Below are 5,530 nucleotides of genomic sequence, written 5' to 3' on the forward strand. Positions count from 1 at the left end.
GATATAAGGTGCGTAATGGTTACTAATTGGGCTGCATACCTCAAGGTCAACAGGTCAAAACTACCAGCTGTTTGGTGGAAGAAAGATGAGGCTTTCTGCTCCCGTAAAGATTTACAGCCTTGGAATCCCTCTGCAGGGTCACTATGAATTGGAAACGACTCCGCAGCACATAACCACCACCACCACTTGGATATGGATCTGAATATTCGAGGGGCTCTAGTTTTGTAGTGGGCTAGTAACCAAAAAGCTAACAGTGTGAATCTACCAGCTGCTCTACAGGAGAAAGAGGAAACTTTCTGCTCCCGTGAAGATTAACAGCCTTGGAAATCTTATACAGCCATCTCTATGAGCCAGAACTGACTCAACAGGCACACAAACACCACCACCACTCCCTCCCTACTCACCCCAAGAGCCATGTTAGACCATAGGTCAACACTGAAGATAGAAACCACTTGCTAAAAGTGAGGGAGCCGCAATGCAATCCTAAACTACTTGCTAAAAGTGAGGGAGCCGCCATGCAATCCTAAACTACTTTGCTCCGGCCTTGTTTTACATGTAGTGTGAAGAAACACGTTTAATCCCTGTTGTTTCCAGACCCTGCTGCTAGCAGACCAATGCAATTCCTAATTGATACAGATGCCTTCTTCCAAATGAGTAGAGTCCCTGTTTCTTTGCAGTTAGCTCCTGGAAACACTGTCTGTTGGTCCATGTTGATTCACAAGCCCTTACAAGAGCAAAATTGGACTCAGAGGCTGCTAATGGGCAGAGGAATTGCGTGTGAATACAATGCTGGGATTATACCGTTCTGGCAGTCATGCCAGAATAATAAAGTCAAATGGAAAATCATACCAGTAAATATCTTCAGTGAAGATCCTGGCCTATTCTAGTGTCCTTCCAGTACCCTGGTTCAGTATACTGGTCATGCAGAAGTATGGCTGTTTCGTTTCCCCCAAGTCACCACTGACCTTTCCTGGTCTGTTTGTGGGGAGAATGATGAAGATCTTAGGTATGATTTCAAATTTCTTGTCCGTGTAGTTTATCAACAGCAGCCCACATTTGTTCTAACTTGTAACTGAAATCTTTGTTTGAGTTTTTCCGCTTTAGCAATTTCATCTGTAATCTCAAAGGTGGTAGGTGCATTTTGCTAATCTCTACCTTTGGTTGCCTGACATGCAGCCCTGGAATGGGCTCAGAGGACACAGAGGGTCTTCCCTCACTCTTGTGCTATAGGAGCATCCTCTTGACCATTCACTGTGGGCTTTTAGTGTTGTACCCACTTTTGACACCGTTTTAAGGTTAAATTTTAGGGCAAGATTTCAGAAAGATTTCTGAAAAAGACATTGCTGTCTTTTCACAGAGTGGATCATCTTTCAGTAATGTCTTAGGCACATCCCTGGGACCAAAGGAAACAGGACAAATTTTTATGGATCTGAGGTAGTAGGTCCAAGGAAGCTGAAGATTCATTACTGGCCTTCCTTTGACCGGTGGCTTTGGTGATTGTGGGACAGATCTGAGTGTGTTTATCAAAGACAGTTGCTGGTGCCATTTAAATTTAATTCAGAAACTAGGATGGCATCACCATTACCCACTATCAGTGAGTTTTGAGCAGTTTGTCTCAAGGTGATGGTGGGCTTGGTGGCCCAACCATATCTAGGGTTGCCTATTTCTGACATAATTCCAAATATTCCTTATAAGGGGGACAAGTTTGGTGGGTGAGGTTGCCATTTATGGTAAGGATTAAGTAAATATCTTTTGCCTAATGGCTTGAAAATGATTTTGCAAGACTGTTCTGGTAGAAGGAATTTCTTTCTCTTGGAATGACTTGTAGTTAAGTACACAAAGGATATTGCTAAAAGAAAGGAGAAATATGTGGGAGAAAATATGTTATTACATTTTGAAGTTTGTCTTAACATATGTGAACTTAATGCACACTGAAGAATTTACCTTTACATTCTGAGACAAAATACAACAACACAACGGAAAAGGGACAGCCTGCAACAGGTTTTTTGTTTTTAATTTCCCCTTCTATCCTTCTATTCAAGAGCTTCGAGTCTTGGTGTGGCGTTATGGTTAATGTGCCAGACTGCAAAGCCGTTTGAACTGCAAGGTTGGAGGTTCAAGCTCACCAGATGCTCCTTGGAAATCCTATACAGGGTCACTATGGGTTGGAACTGACTCGACAACACAACAACTCGACTTCACAACAACAACAATTCAAGAGCTTCAGGTATTGAACTGAATAAATGTACTTAAATAATCAACTCAACTGGTACAAATCACTAACATTACAGAGTCAAAAGTTTATTCTTATAACTGTTTTGCAGGTATGATTGTGCCTTAAGTTATTATGTAATAACCATGCTAGACCAGCATGCCCAACAGAAATAAGATATGAGCCACACAGGCAATATAAAATGTTCTATTTAGCCACATTAAAAACCTTTTTAAAAAGCAGGTGAAATTAATTTTCATAGTATATTTCATTTAACCCAATTATCACCAATTTTATCATTTCAACATGTGATCCATGTGAAAAATTATTCAGATCACTTGTATTCTTTCCGTTTGTATTAAGTCTTAGAAATCCTGTGTGTTTTTGACACTCATCACGTCTTAATCAATAGCTACAAATGACTAGTGACTACTGTATTGGACAGCACAAGTCTAGAGGACAGAGGTGGTCTTCTATTTACACAGACAGTTCTTTTTCTAATTTAATAAGCCAGTGCTTAAAGAAATGATTTTTGAACATGAGCTTTTCTCCTTTCACATTCATATTTTTGCCAAGAGTGCAAATCTTGTAAAATATTCCAGGAATATAGCTGGTAATTTTAAACTAAGTACTCCAACTCTTCAGGAGACCTAGAAGTTTTGAGTAAGAGAAGTGCCTCCTGAGATTACGCAGCTCCTGCCGTCAGTATTTTCTACAAGAAAGTTGCCCTTTTAGAAACCAGAAGGTTCGAGGCGTCCATTTTTCATACCTGTAGGGGGAGCTCTTGTCCCTTCACTCTTAAAACCGAAGTCTGGGTATGAGAGGCAGGCATTCAGAGTTCTTTCACCTGGGTCTGCAGAGTTTGGTTTTGGCTCCAAACCAGCAGTGCTTTCGCAATCTCCACACGTTACGGCTGCTGAAATGCTAGGACACCAGCCGGGTGGCGGCTTGAGTCTTGTGATTCCCAGGCAGTCCGGCGAAATGATAAACAAAAGTCTTTTGTGTAATATTAATAAGCTTTAAGCACTCCCCAGTCAAGCCCCTTGTCATCCAAGTAAGTCATGTGTATCAAAAGCCCTTATATGTGAAAGTTTGTTTTCATATCTGGCCAGCGTTGAATGGGAGCCCCCTTTGCCATGTTGTAAAACAAACATTTGTTTATTTTGTGAACAGTGCTGGCAGTCTGATACAGGAACCCAGGGCTGAATGGGGGTACCCCTTTCCAAGGAGGCGCCTTTGAAAACCTTTCTCTTGGACCATTCCAACTGTCAACTGATCTTGAGTTCTGTTTACATTAAGACAATAACAGTGTTTCCTAAATAAATAAGTTAGAGGCACCCCTGGGCCTTAATGAAACCCCATAAATGGGATAGGGGATGGGGAAGGGGAGGTTTTTGTGCTGGGCAGAAACAATGGCTAGTTCATCTTACTATGTATCCTAAGCCTGTGTTTTTAAGACAGAAGGGGGCCTTTGTGTTAATGGCACTGATAAAACTCCCCTGTTAGAGCTTCCTCTGGAATGCTGAGAAAAAAGAGGCGACATTTTGCCCTGTTTGAAAGCCACACTGCCAAACAAATTTTTTTTTTCTTTTTTAAAGCAGGGGAGCATTTGTCACCCCGTAATTGATCAGCTCACCTCTCCTGAAGTGTAGGGGGAAAAAAAAAAGTAAGACTAAACCATGTGTTGCTGGGGGTGTCTGACTTTTTTATTTGGTTGGGTTTGAGCCTCTAGGAATCCTTTTTGGTTTCTGAATGGTCTACTTAGCCTTCAGGCACGATGGACTTGCAAGAATTGCTGCTGTGTTACTGGAGGCTACGTTTCTGAACAAAAGACACATTCTAGATGAGGGCTCACTGGTTTTAATCATTTCAATAAATTCTTAAGAAATTTGATAAGAACATCATAGATTCTAAAATAAATACTCCCACCCATCCCCCCACACACTTATTTCCAATTACCAGGATTCCTGACTTGTTTTGCTCCATAGAAACGTGTTTTAATATGAGGTTCAGCAAACATTCACCTCATTTTACAACTGGCTCTTTTGTTTTGTTTTGTGTTTGGGTAGCATTATTTTATGGACGTTTTTCCCAAGTCACCACCTCATCTTTATAATTACCATTTTCAGTGGATGTATAATCTCACAAGTGGGTATGCCATCATTTATGTATCTGTTTCTCTACCTTGTGTATGAGGATGTTTATTGCTTTTTATTATGATAAATAATATTATAATGAATATATTCATACCATATTTTTTGAGATACAAATAGAAGTAAATCTTCAGATTATGAATACTTTTGACATGTAGTATCATATAGTTTTTCAAAAGGATTTTCAAACAAAGTAGTTTCCTTTTCAGACTATCATTTCTAACTCTTTTGTACCACGATTTCTTCTTTTGTTTCACACCCCTCTTGCCCTTCTTATTTTGCTCAGGACAGTCCTTCCATTCTCAGGATCTTCTTCAAATTCACTCACATAAACTTCACCTATCTCTCACCTCCTTGTAAGACTGATTTGGGGATGTTGCCCATTAGAAATCCTTAGATAGTACATCAAATGCAATTTATTTTCATCATTGTGGAATGGGATGTTTCAAAGTGCAATACAGAAATTTTTGCTTGCTCTGGTAGCGTGGTGGTAACAAATTGGGCTGCAAACCGCAAGGTCAGCAGTTCAAAACTACCAGCTATTCCATGGGCGAAAGATGAGTATTTCTGCTCCCGTAAAGATTTATAGCCTCGGAAACCCTGTACAGGGTCGCTATGGGTCAGAACCTACTTGACAGCACTCAACAACAACAACAACAGTGGTCTAGACGTGGGTACCCATGCCTTTGTTGTACTGGGAATGTGTACTGCTGAGATGCTGGAAGCTATGCCACTAGTATTTCAAATACCAGCAGGGTCAGTCATGGTGGGCAGGTTTCAGCGGAGCGTTCAGACTAAGTGGGATGGAAAGAAAGGTCAACTGAGCCACTTCTGAAAAGGATCCAATGTAAACTCCATGGAATCACAACAGAATATGAGAGGGCTTCAAAGAGTTTGTGGATAAATTCTATTCTTTTTCCATTTCATTTTTCCACTAACTTTTTTTGAATTTTCTTAAATGTTTTATTGTGAATTATGGGATAGTTTACATGGGAGAACATTAGTTTCACATTCATTCTATTGTATATCATCTCATTGCCATGGTTACAATCTCCTCCATGCAATCCTTACCCCGTAACCCCCAGGTCTTCAGCACACAGTTGCTCTCCCTCTCTAGATCTAAAGTCTCCAGCTGCTCCATAGCTCCACGTCATCATCTCTGTGT

Source organism: Chrysochloris asiatica, unplaced genomic scaffold (genome assembly GCF_000296735.1).
Source record: "Chrysochloris asiatica unplaced genomic scaffold, ChrAsi1.0 scaffold00052, whole genome shotgun sequence".
NCBI lineage: Eukaryota > Metazoa > Chordata > Mammalia > Afrosoricida > Chrysochloridae > Chrysochloris > Chrysochloris asiatica.